At 38.5% G+C, this 13,624-nt stretch overlaps 1 protein-coding gene across 7 annotated transcripts in view; it reads left to right on the top strand.

The window, feature by feature from the left end:
- The window catches only part of CLDN16 (claudin 16), a 127,839-nt gene that overhangs the window by 38,757 nt on the left and 75,458 nt on the right, over positions 1 to 13,624 (top strand). Inside the window, exon 3 of one of the 7 annotated variants that reach the window (XM_060419375.1) lies at positions 2,398 to 2,422. The exons of the other annotated variants lie outside the window; for them this stretch is intronic. The gene's annotated coding sequence lies outside the window, so the exon portion shown is untranslated. The remainder of the gene's footprint in view (positions 1 to 2,397; positions 2,423 to 13,624) is intronic. 7 annotated transcript variants of the gene reach the window in all.

Genomic DNA, 13,624 nt, shown 5'->3' with positions numbered 1-13,624 from the left:
TCCACCTTCTCAATTATTTTCATTTTTGTTTCCATCGTTATTTCTTGGTGTTTCTTAGCAGTACCAGCTACATCACTGCTGTTTTTTTGCTTGCTTCCAGACATCCTGGGCTTAAATTAAAGATTCTATTCTGTACTCTATACAGTACTGTACAGTAAAGTGTGCAAGACCACAACCACTTGTAAAAGGTGCACACGCATGACAATGTATGCCAGACATGTGAACTAACTTATGTGACTGGACATGCAAACGAAAGTTCCTGTCTTTGAAAGCTCATATCTTGAAGGTTTGCATGTAGAGGACTTATTGTATGTAAAGATTTCAGAGGACAATGTGGCCAGAGTATAGTGTTTATGAGGATAAATGTCTGGAGAAAGGGTTATAACAATTAGCTGAGATCAAGCTGTAAAAATTCTTCTTGTCTAAGTTAGGAATTTGTTTGGGATTTAATAACTGATTGGATACTGGCAAAGGAGAGTCAGATAACTGTGAATTTTCCAGATTAGTTGATTGAATTGATATAATTCTATCTACCCAAAAGTATAAATAGAGTGGATAGGAAGACTGGACTTTTTACTCATAGAAAAGTGTAGGAAAAATAGGCGGAATTCCAGGATAAAGGGAGGGTTAATCTAGCAACTGTGCTAACACTGGAATCTGTGGATTTAGAGTGTAAAGGAATCTGACTAATGACACTCCTTCCTGCCCTGATACACACACGGTGCTGCTCTGTTATCCAAGTTAAACTGCATTGTTACTTCCTAGTTCTTGTTGTCTTATCAACTCTCGTGGCTCCAGGGAGAGAGGTGGGGAGAGCTATTAGATGCAAGTTCGGGCTTGGATGGATACTTATTAGATAATCAATCTTTCATAAATTCTCTGTTATTTCTGTGGAATATCTCAATTTAGGGAATTTCTCTTCTCCTCCTCCCTGGATCACACACTCGCTGCACTTCAGGAATTTAATTTAATCTCCCCTAGTTACACATTCTTTGACTGCACTTAAGGAATTTGAGTTACTTCCTATCAGTTTTGAATCACCCTATTTGGCAATCTGGGAGTCATTTGGACATACTGTTATCTCATCACTATGATTTCTGTCCTCTGTAAACAAGTCTAGTGTTTTCCCCAGTTTCATTCCTTCAGTTGCATTGTCTCATCTTTCTTTCTTTCTTTTCTTTTTTTTTAAAAAGATCCTGGCTTCATCTCTTTTTAGTGTAAGCAGCCTAATGCCATGAAAGAAATCTTTGGAGAGGAAAGGGAATTCTGGTTCTAATTTTTCCATTGATGGCTATTCAGCTTTAGGCAAATGCTTTACCTCATTCAGTTTCTGTATCATAAAATATGGGAAAGGGATAAAATAAATGTGCTTCAGAGACTTCCTATCCATAAAATTCTATGACTCATAGTTTGTCCTAGATGGCCTGAGCCTGCCCATCTGTTTTCCCTTTATGGGCTATGACTGTACCTTTATTGTATTTATGGCATTGTACTTAAATAATCATTGTTGTGGTTTATTCATCAAGTCATGTCCGAGCCTTGCAACCCTATAAACTATAGCCTGCCAGGTTCCTCTGTCCGTGGGATTTCCCAGGCAAGAATACTGCTATGGGTTGCCATTTCCTTTTCCAGGGGATCTTCCTGACCCAAGAATCAAACCTGAACACATTTGAACACCCATGGACAGCGGAACCTGGTGGGCTACAGCCCATTGTATTGCAAAAGAGTCAGACTAAACAACAGCTTCAATAGTCATATTTATTAATTGATGTAATATATGTTTATTGAGTTACTTCTGACTATATACCAGGTACTGGCAAGCGCAAACAACAGAACAATTGTGGGCAGTCGTTTTAGAGTTTACAGGGTAACTAGGAATGTGACGTGATGATACATGACTTGATGAAAGTAGCAGAAGATAAAAGCAGAGAATATTAAGGGATTCAAGAGGGATCTCTCCTGATCAGGACTATCTCCTTTAATACATTTTACACAAAGACCTAGAGGAGAAAGGAAGAATGCTCGAGACAGGGAATAGCATGTTAGAATGCCTGGAGAGGGGAGTACACGCGGATTTGAAGGAAAGTCTGTAAAGTGGAGAAGACAGAATGGAGGAGAAAGAAGTACACAGAGGTGGCCGTGTGGTTAGATTTTGTTCAGATCAGTTTGGACTGTCTTAAGGTTTTGGATGGTCTCCTGTGGGCAAAAGAAAGACTGAAAAGTTTAAAGTAAGAATGTGCCCTGACCTGATCATGTTTAGATTTTGAGTTTCAATCTGGATTCATAAGGATAATGAAAATAAAGTAACTTTTATTGCATGCTTACTGTAGACACAGTTACAAATTCTCTACTAAGTTGTCCTATTTAATCTTCACAATAATTGTATTTGTTTCCTAGGGCTGCTGCAACGAACTGTAGCAAAGTGAGTGACATAGAGTAACAGAATTTCTTCACAGTTTTGGAGGCCAGAAGTCTGAAATCAAGGTGTCTCCAAGGTTACGGTGTCCCTGAAGGATCCGGGAGAGTCCTTCCTTGTTTCTTCTTATCTTCGGGTAGCTGCCAGCAATCTTGGCATTCCTCGACTTACAGATTCATCATTCCAGTCCCTGCCTTCATCTCTACATTCTTCCCCATGTCTCACATTTTCTCCTTTGTCTCTGCCTCTGTGTCCAAAGGCCCCTCTTATAAGGACACTAGTCATTGAATTAGGGCCTATCCTAGTGCATATAATGCATTTGAACTTGACTGTATCTGCAAATGATTACATCCTGAGGTTATGGGTAGACATGAATTTTCGGGCGGACACTAACCAACCACAATAACATTAAGAAGTTAACATAGGTTGAGAGGTGAGGAAACCAAGGCACTTAGAACTTAAGAAATATTTCTAAAGTTACAAAACTGGCTTTAAAAAAGTAAGCACTTACAAGACAAACAAGTGTAAATTTACCTACTTTTGTCTTACACGACCAAGATGGAAATTAAGATGTCTGAGTTTATTAAACACACATCTTGTACCACATTAAAGCAATATTGTACTATGAAGAAGTATGTTCTTAAATTTGCCAATCAGAAAATACTGATATAGCAAGTAGCTCAATTATTTCTTGGTTTTGTTAAGGCTTCAAGGGTTAAAAATTGTAACATATGAAAATGATTAGAGAAACATTTCGATATGTAAAGCGAGTAGGGTATGTGTTGTCAGCCAGAGAAGTTACAAGGAAACGAGATATTTTTGTTGAGGAAAAATGATGATACTAATTTTGTCCTACAGTTGGTTGATTCTAGATGGGAAAATAAGGGACAAATTAATATGAAATCAGAAAATGATTAAAAAAAAACTTTGTAAAAAAGGAATTTCAAGAAATAATTTTGTACATTGTCAAGATTAAGGTTAGATTAAATTTAATTAGGTAAATGAATTTCATTATTAACAGTATATTATGCAAGACTGATTATTTTCCTCTCTGTTAAGAAAGGTCTCCTGGAATATTGATGTGATTTTGATAAGCAAAAAAAAAAAAACTAATGTGTAGCCAAGGCAGGGAGACCAGTTAGGCAAACATTGCAGAGAGATGATGGTGTTGGTAGTAAGGATAGAAAATGTGCATGGTCCTGGTAAATATTGAAAAAATAAAATCTATAGTATTTGTTAATAATCTTGATAGGAATAGTAAATGAGAGAGAAGTTATGAAAAACTCCCAGGTTGCTAATCTGAGGAACTGGGTGGAGGTTCTACCATTTATAGCGGTAGAGGACACTGGGCCTAGAGCAGTTCTGGGGAGAAAGGGAAGACATTCTTGGTTGTCAGGGCTTAGTTTGGTGTACCCAATGAAGAATCTAATTGGAAATAGATATGATAGTCTGGCACTCAAGAGAAAGGTTTGGGCTAGAACATCAGAAAATTGAATTAATCATCATTCATTATTTAATTATGAGTGCCTATATTGTGGCAGGTTCCAACATAGGCACGAAGGAAGGACATAGCTGTAAATGGAAAGGCAAACTTCCTGCTGTAGTGGAGATGCCATTTTTAAAAATTGAAATATAGTTGATTTATAATATGCTGTTATAGTTTCATCTGTATAACATAGTGGTTCAGTACTTTTGTAGAGTATGCTCCATCATAGGTAATTACAAGATAATGGGTAAAATTCCCTGTGCTTTATAGAACATCATTGTTGCTTATTTATTTTATGTATAGTAATTTGCCTCTCCCCTCTTCCTCCTCCTCTTTGATAAACCCAAAATTGTTTTCTATATCTGTGTGTCTGTTTTGCATATATATATTTTTAGATTCCACTTATAACTGATATCATATAGTATTTTTCTTTGTCTGACATTTCACTAAACATAATATTCTCTAGGTCCATCCATATTGCTGCAAAAGGCAATATTTTGTTTCTTTTTATGACTGAGTGGTATTCCATTGTATATAAATGCTACATCTTCTCTATCTATTCATTGGTTGATCAGTAATTATGTTACTTCCTTGTCTTGGTTATTACAAATAGGGCTGCTATGAAACATTGGAGAGCATGTATAATTTTGAATTAGAATTTTCATCTTTTCCAGATATATGCTCAGGACTAGGATTACTGGATAATATAACTCTATTTTTAGTTTTTTAAGGAAACTCCATACTGTTTTCCATAGTGGCTGAACTAATTTACATTCCCATGAGCTGTGTAGGAGGGTTTCCTTTTCTCCATGTCTTCTCTAACATTCATTAGTTACAGACTTTGTGAGGATACCATCTTGACAGGTAATGGCAACCCACTCTAGTATTCTTGCCTGGAAAATCCCATGGATGGGGGAGCCTGGTCGGTTACAGTCCATGAGGTTCAAGAGCCAGACACGACTGAGCGACTTCACTACACTACTGCTACTATCTTGATAGGTATGAGGTAATACCTTACGGTGGTTTTATTTGCATTTCCTAATAATTAGTGATGTTGAGCATCTTTTCATTTGTCTGTTAACCATCTGTATGTCTTCTTTGGAAAGATGTTTATTCATAAAGTCTCTGCCATTTTTTGATTGGACTGTTTGGTTTTTTGATACTGAGTTGTATGAGCTGTTTGCATATTTTAGACATTAACCCAATGTCTCTCATCATTTGCAAGCATTTTCTTTCATTTAGAGGTTGTCCTTTTGTTTTGTTGATGGTTTATTTTGTCGTTCAAAAGCTTTTCAGTTTACTTAAGTCCCACTTGTTTATTTTTCCTTTTATGTCTTTTGCCTTAAGAGGCTGACCTAAGAAAATACTGCTACAGTTTATATGAAAGAGTGTTCTATCTAGTGATTTTCTTTAAAGCATTTTGAGTTTATCTTTGTATATGTTGTGAAGGAATGTTCTTATCTCATTATTTTACATGTGGCTGTCCAGTTTTCCCAGCATTGCTTGTTGAAGAGACTGTCTTTTCTCTAGCGTATTACAAATGCCATTCTTAGTGGGGAAGTCAGATGTTAGACAACAAAAATAAGACAACTTCAAACAGAAAAAAGTTCTGTGTAGACAATAAAAATGGGTGATACATAAATGAATGATTGGTAGAGAGTGCCTTCTTTAGTTTGGATGGTATAAGTAGATTTCTCTGAGGAGATGACATTTGAACTGAGACCTGCCTGGTACGAGGAGCTCACTTCATGGAGCTCAGTGCACAAAAGCCTAGAGGCAGTTGTATTCTTGTATTTTGTGAGGAACAGAAAAAAAGACCAGTGTAGCTAGAGCAAAGAGAACCTAGGGAGTGAATGAGGGTAGTAGGGCATTAGGCTGGGATTCCAAGGTCAGTGGGAAACCTTGAATGTATGTATGTTTGCATGTATGTGTATGTGTGTGTGTATCTTTGGAAGTGACAATCTGATTTATTTATTTAGTTTTATTTAAAGCTATGGAATAGAAGCTGTCACCCAGGGAGAGAGAACAGAATTAGGAAAAAGGAAGGCCCGAAGTTATTTTAATTTTATGTACAGACTCATGAAGAAGAAGTGGTTAGAGATATGATTGGAAATATGTTTTCTTATGTGCTTTCCCTATTACATTGAAAGCTGTTCGCCAATTGCCAAGAAAAGTGTCTTGTACCAAGTTGTGCCAACAAATATTCATCAAATTAATTTCAAACAGATGAAATCAAATAGTAAAGTAAGCCTCCCAATTATGGTATTTTTTTATCAGTGATGCCAAAATTTTATTTTTTCCAAAGTCTACCTCTTTGGCTTTGTGACTTTAGTGTGTGTGTGTGTTTCACCACAACTGATACATAGTATAGTTTCTCAATCCTTAACTTTCATAGGATTTTACTATATGACTTGCTTTGGTCAACAACATACAGTAGAAGTGTCAGTGTGTCAGTTCTGAATGCAGACCTCAAGGAGCCCTGAGTATCTCTTCTTAGACTCTTGTACTTCTGCCATCACCATGAGGAAGACATGGCTAGACTAGACCCAGGAGGAAGGTTAAGAGATGTATAAAATATTGCTGCCCCTGCTGTGCCTGGTCAAGCCCAGCCTAGAACAAGGTTCCCCTGGCTATGCTTCAAGAGTTTAAGTAAGTCCAGCCTAGATTAGCCTCAATCAGTTCAGTCAACTCATAAGCATAGAAGTTAGAAAAAATGAGGGTATGGTGTTAAATGCACTGCGTTTTGGAGTGGTTTGGTATACAACAATTTGTTGTTGTTCAGGCACTTAGTCATGTCCAACTCTTTGCAGCCCCATGGACTGCACAATGCCAGGATTCCCTCTCCTTCACTATCTCCCAGAGTCTGCTCAGACTCATGTCCATTGAGTCGGTGATGCCATCCAGCCATCTCATCCTCTGTCATTTCCTTCCCCTCCTGCCTTCAATCTTTCCCAGCTTCAGGGTCTTTTCTAAGGAGTCAGTTCTTCTCATGAGGTGGCCAAAGTATTGGAGTTTCAGCTTCAGCATCAGTCCTTCCAATGTATACTCAGGGCTGATTTCCTTTAGGATGGACTGGTTTGATCTCCTTGCAGTCCAAGGGACTCTAAAGAGTCTTCCAAAGTTTGAAAGCAATTTTTCAGCACTTATCCTTCTTTATTGTCCAATTCTCACATTCATACATGACTACTGGAAAAATCATAGCTTTGACTATATGGACCTTTGTTGGCAAAGTGATGTCTCTGTCTAGGTTTGTCATAGTGAACTGATTTACCGATCTTTTAAGGGGATGACCTAGTTGAACAAGCTGTAGGATAATGAGGTATTGATGGGTGAGTCAGAAAAGGGCCTGGAAAAAAGAAGTTTGTCATCTCCCACATCTGACTACATCCTAACATTTCATGAAGGTTCTAAGAATCCAGTAGGAATATCTGCAGATTTGGTTTAGAAATGCACATGGTTTTGAGACATGATTGATTTTTTTCCCTATATAAAGCCTGCTAAATTGACTGAAACTCTGGGGTAAAATGATAAAACTTTTGTACATGATATTAGTGCTTGGAGTTTAAAAAACATAATTTATGATGACATATAAACTTCATTATAGATGTTGGGTTGCATTATTAAATTACTTACCATCTTAAGGATATTGAAAATAATTTATTCATGGTTAAAAAAGAAAAAAATGGCAAAGGTTATCTTCAAAGAACTGCTAATTCTGAATTTAAATGTTGAAAAGACTATTGCCAAAATTGAGAGACTATGAAAAGTAAGCTTAATATTAAAGGAGATGGTATCTGGAGTCAGGGATATACAGTGTTGAGTTTTAGCTTCACCGCTTAACTAGCTATGGCAACCATGAGAACATACCTCTCCAACCACAGGAAGGATAATTGGCTGTTGACTTTGAAATCCTTTACTGTGTTAGGGTTGAGGCCATTCCCTCCATGAGCTACTCAGGTCAGTGACCGAGAATGGTGAGAAAACAGGCTGGCCCATTGTCCCCTATGACTTTGACTCAAGAAGTCCCAACAGTATTGCCAAAACTTCCCAGACTATGGGCAGTCTTAACCTCCTCCGCCTCTTCCCTTCATCCTGGGTCAGACTTGTACTGTACTCTGGTTTCTCTCCCCACCTCATCCAGATCTCTTCATATTTTCTTTCACACATGTTTCCTTTAACACATTTGTTGTACAGTTTATCCCATCTTGTCAACTGTTTCTGAAGGAGCCAGATTATCACAATATCCAGAGTCTCAGTTTTCAAACATGTAAAATAGAATATATTCCATAGGATCTTCAGTTCAGTTCATTTCATTTCAGTCACTCAGTTGCATCTGACTCTTTGAGACCCCATGAATTGTAGCACACCAGGCCTCCCTGTCCATCACCATCTCCCGGGGTTCACTCAGACTCATGTCCATCGAGTTGGTGATGCCATTCAGCCATCTCATCCTCTGTCGCCCCCTTCTCCTCCTGCCCCTAATCCCTCCCAGCATCAGGGTCTTTTCCAATGAGTCAGCTCTTTGCAAGAGGTGGCCAAAGTATTGGAGTTTCAGCCTCAGCATCAGTCCTTCCAATGAACACCCAGGACTGATATCCTTTAGGATGGACTGGTTGGATCTCCTTGCAGTCCAAGGGACTCTCAAGAGTCTTCTCCAACACCACAGTTCAAAAGCATCAATTCTTCGGTGCTCAGCTTTCTTCACAGTCCAACTCTCACATCCATACATGACCACAGGAAAAACCATAGCCTTGACTAGACAGACATTTGTTGGCCAAGTAATATCTCTGCTTTTGAATATGCTATCTAGGTTGGTCATAACTTTCCTTCCAAGGAGTAAGCGTCTTTTAATTTCGTGGCTGCAGTCACTATCTGCAGTGATTTTGGAGCCTAAAAAAATAAAGTCTGACACTGTTTCCACTGTTTCCCCATCTATTTCCCATGAAGTGATGGGACCGGATGCCATGATCTTCGTTTTCTGAATGTTGAGCTTTAAGCCTACTTTTTCACTCTCTTTCACTTTCATCAAGAGGCTTTTAGTTCCTCTTCACTTTCTGCCATAAGGGTGGTGTCATCTGCATATCTGAGGTTATTGATATTTCTCCTGGCAATCTTGATTCCAGTTTTTGCTTCTTCCAGCCTAGTGTTTCTCATGATGTACTCTGCATAGAATTTAAATAAGCAGGGTGACAATATACAGCCTGGACGTACTACTTTTCCTGTTTGGAACCAGTCTGTTGTTCCATGTCCGGTTCTAACAGTTGCTTCCTGACCTGCATATAGGTTTCTGAAAAGGGAGGTCCAGTGGTCTGGTATTCCCATCTCTTTCAGAATTTTCCACAGTTTGCTGTGATCCAGCTTAAATGAACCAGTGAACTTAAAGCAAAATTTTACAGTGACTGACATTATAAAAATTAGATTAATTAAAGGAACTTTTTATATTGTTATTATTAATATTGCTTCTTAGGTTTTTTGTTTGTTTGTTTTTAAGTGAAAAACACGCATTAGTGGATCCTGGGCTGAAGACTATCTATTGCTAGGGAGAAATTGGTATAAAATAAAGGGAAAATGAAATAATAATCATGAAATACTCTATACACACAATTAATACAAATAGTCAAATAAATCACAAATACCTAAGACTATATCACCTGTCAGCTGCTATCTAAAGTGAAAGGTGATATTTGATGCCAGGGTGAAGTAAACTGGCCTTCATGTTATAGAGATTTTGGGGACCAAGCTTTCTTTCTTGATGGAAATATTCAAAGGCATTAGGTTAAACCAGGCCATCATCTCTCAAACATAAATAATGTTAGAGAAAGGCTTACAAGTGCATCAAAATGTTTTTACTGACTTGAATTATCCCAATAATTACACACATTCAACATTTTGCTTAAGTTGAGGGCATACAGCTAACTAATGGTCTTAATTTGATAGTGATTATAAGTTGGATCACGCTTTACTCAACATTATTTGACTGAAAGTGAAGCTGGAGGGAAACTGAGCTTTTTTTTTTTTTTTTTTTTTTAAGGAAAATAAGACAACTTAAAATGGGAAGGAAGTTCAGTATGGCTTCTTTCTAAGTTCAGTTCAGTCGCTCAGTCGTGTCCAACTCTTTGCAACCCCATGAATCGCAGCACGCCAGGCCTCCCTGTCCATCACCAACTCCTGGAGTTCACTCAGACTCACGTCCATTGAGTCCCTGATGCCATCCAGCCATCCCATCCTCTGTCATCCCCTTCTCCTCCTGCCCCTAATCCCTCCCAGCATCAAAGTCTTTTCCAATGAGTCAACTCTTCGCATGAAGTGGCCAAAGTACTGGAGGTTCAGCTTTAGCATCATTCCTTCCAAAGAAATCCCAGGGTTGATCTCCTTCAGAATGGACGGGTTGGATCCACTTGCAGTCCAAGAGACTCTCAAGAGTCTTCTCCAACACCACGGTTCAAAAGCATCAATTCTTCAGCGCTCAGCCTTCTTCACAGTCCAACTCTCACATCCATATATGACTACTGGAAAACTATAGCCTTGACTAGACGGGCTTTAGTCGGCAAAGTAATCTCTCTGTGTTTGAATATGCTATCTAGGTTGGTCATAACTTTTCTTCCAAGGTGTAAGCGTCTTTTAATTTCATGGCTGCAGTCACTATCTGCAGTGATTTTGGAGCCCAAAAAAATAAAATCTGACATCGTTTTTACTGTTTCCCCATCTATTTCCCATAAAATGATGGGACCGGATGCCATGATCGTTTTCTGAATGTTGAGCTTTAAGCCAACTTTTTCACTCTCCTCTTTCACTTTCATCAAGAAGCTTTTTAGCTCCTCTTCGCTTTCTGCCATAAGGGTGGTGTCATCTGCATATCTGAGGTTATTGATATTTCTCCCGGCAATCTTGATTCCAGCTTGTGTTTCTTCCAGTTCAGCGTTTCTCATGATGTACTATACATATAAGTTAAATAAGCAGGGTGACAATATACAATCTTGACGTACTCCTTTTCCTATTTGGAACCAGTCTATTGTTCCATGTCCACTTCTAACTGTTGTTTCCTGTCCTGCATACAGATTTCTCAGGAGGCAGGTCAGGTGGTCTGTATTCCCATCTCTCTCAGAATTTTCCACACTTTATTGTGATCCACACAGTCAAAGGCTTTGGTCAAGCATAATTAAAATTTTTTAAAGAATAAGGAAAAATTACTGAGGGAATTATTTTTCTTCTTCTAAACATTGTACCCAGCATAGAAATTCTCAATAAGTATGTTATATTCAATTGTACTGAAATACTTCAGAAACAGGATGCAGGATTGGAATCATTTTTATGTAGATCTTTCCTACATATCTAAATAGAAGGATGAAAGTATGGTGAATAAGATGATCATTCAAAGTCATTTCCAGCTTTCAAAATATTTATAACACTATTTTAGAATGTTTAATAAATAGAGGAAAATAACAGAATGGGAAAGAATAGAGATCTCTTCAAGAAAATTAGAGATACCAAGGGAACATTTCATACAAAGATGGGCTTGATAAAGGACAGAAATGGTATGGACCTAACAGAAGCAGAAGATATTAAGAAGAGGTGGCAAGAATACATGGAAGAACTGTACAAAAAAATCTTCACTACCCAGATAGTCAGGATGGTGTGATCACTAATCTAGAGCCAGACATCTTGGAATGTGAAGTCAAGTGGGCCTTAGAAAGCATCACTACAAACAAAGCTAGTGGAGGTGATGGAACTCCAGTTGATTTGTTTCAAATTGTGAAAGATGATGCTGTGAAAGTGCTGCACTCATTATGCCAGCAAATTTGGAAAACACAGCAGTGGCCACAGGACTGGAAAAGGTCAGTTTTCATTATAATTCCAAAGAAAGGCAATGCCAAAGAATGCTCAAACTACTGCACAATTGCACTCATCTCATATGCTAGTAAAGTAATGCTCACAATTCTCCAAGCCAGGCTTCAGCAATATGTGAACTGTGAACTCCGTGACATTCAAGCTGGTTTTAGAAAAGGCAGAGGAACCAGATATCAATTGCCAACATCCGCTGGATCATGGGAAAAAACAAGAGAGTTCCAGAAAAACATCTATTTCTGTTTTATTGACTATGCCAAAGCCTTTCACTGTGTGGATCATCATAAACTGTGGAAAATTCTGAGAGAGATAGGAATACCAGACCACCTGACCTGCCTCTTTAGAAATCTGTATGCAGGTCAGGAAGCAACAGTTAGAAGTGGACATGGAACAACGGACTGCTTCCAAATAGCAAAAGGAGTACGTCAAGGCTGTATATTGTCACCCTGCTTAATATACTTATAGGCAGAGTACATCATGAGAAACGATGGGCTGGAGGAAACACAAGCTGGAATCAAGATTGCCGGGAGAAATATCAATAACCTAGATATGCAGATGACACCACCCTTATGGCAGAAACTGAAGAGGAGCTTAAAAGCCTCTTGATGAAAGTGAAAGAAGAGAGCGAAAAAGTTGTCTTAAAGCTCAACATTCAGAAAGCAAAGATCATGGCATCCAGTCCCATCACTTCATGGGAAATAGATGGGGAAACAGTAAAAACAGTGTCAGACTTTATTTTTTTGGGCTCCAAAATCACTGCTTATGGTGACTGCAGCCATGAAATTAAAAGACACTTACTCCTTGGAAGAAAAGTTATGACCAACCTAGATAGTATATTCAAAAGCAGAGACATTACTTTGCTGACTAAGGTCCGTCTAGTCAAGGCTATGGTTTTTCCTGTGGTCATGTATGGATGTGAGAATTGGACTGTGAAGAAGGCTGAGCACCGAAGAATTGATGCTTTTGAACTGTGGTGTTGGAGAAGACTCTTGAGAGTCACTTGGACTGCAAGGAGATCCAACTCGTCCATTCTAAAGGAGATCAGCCCTGGGATTTCTTTGGAAGGAATGATGCTAAAGCTGAAACTCCAGCACTTCAGACACCTCATGGAAAGAGTTGACTCATTGGAAAAGACTTTGATGCTGGGAGGGATTAGGGGCAGGTGGAGAAGGGGACGGCCGAGGGTCAGATGGCTGTATGGCATCAGGGACTCAATGAACGTGAGTCTGAGTGAACCCCGGGAGATGGTGATGGACTGGGAGGCCTGGTGTGCTGCGATTCATGGGGTCACAAAGAGTCAGACACGACTGAGCGAGTGAACTGAACTGAATACAACTGTAAATTCCACTTTCTATAGTAAAGTGGTATTTGAATTACTTAATTTTTATAGAGCTAGTCAGGTTAACTTCTAATTGTGTAAATGGAAATCAAATTACCTAAGGTTGGGAAAAGTTGAACAAAAAATTATTGTATTTGATTGTGATAGGTTTTCTTTTTTTGGTGGCCCATTATTATAAGTCAAAGCTATAATTCTGGGACATCAAATGGACCTTGAAATGTTGCTGTTGCTTTGAGAAGAGTTTGGGACCTCCAGTGAGCATCTTTTAGAATTTATTGGACTCTGTTGCTTTCCTTATATTAACTCCTTCTAGCAATCCTTGGTTTTAAGCTATTGTAATAGTGCTAAATTATTTCATATTTTACTCTTCTTCTTTTTTTTTTCTTCTGTTCTTCTTTCTGCTTTTCAGAAATAGGTGTCAGACATACCTGTATGTGATACCAGCTTAACATGTAGAAGTGGTGTGTCCTTGGGAAAGGACTTTGACCTCAACCTATTCTTAATCTCCTCTTGAGTTCCTAATGAACTACTGCTAAGT

The sequence above is a fragment of the Ovis aries genome, chromosome 1 (genome assembly GCF_016772045.2).
Source record: "Ovis aries strain OAR_USU_Benz2616 breed Rambouillet chromosome 1, ARS-UI_Ramb_v3.0, whole genome shotgun sequence".
Taxonomy (NCBI): Eukaryota; Metazoa; Chordata; class Mammalia; order Artiodactyla; family Bovidae; genus Ovis; species Ovis aries.
The sequence above is the reverse complement of the archived record's forward strand: the minus strand, read 5'-3'. Positions and strand labels throughout refer to the sequence as shown.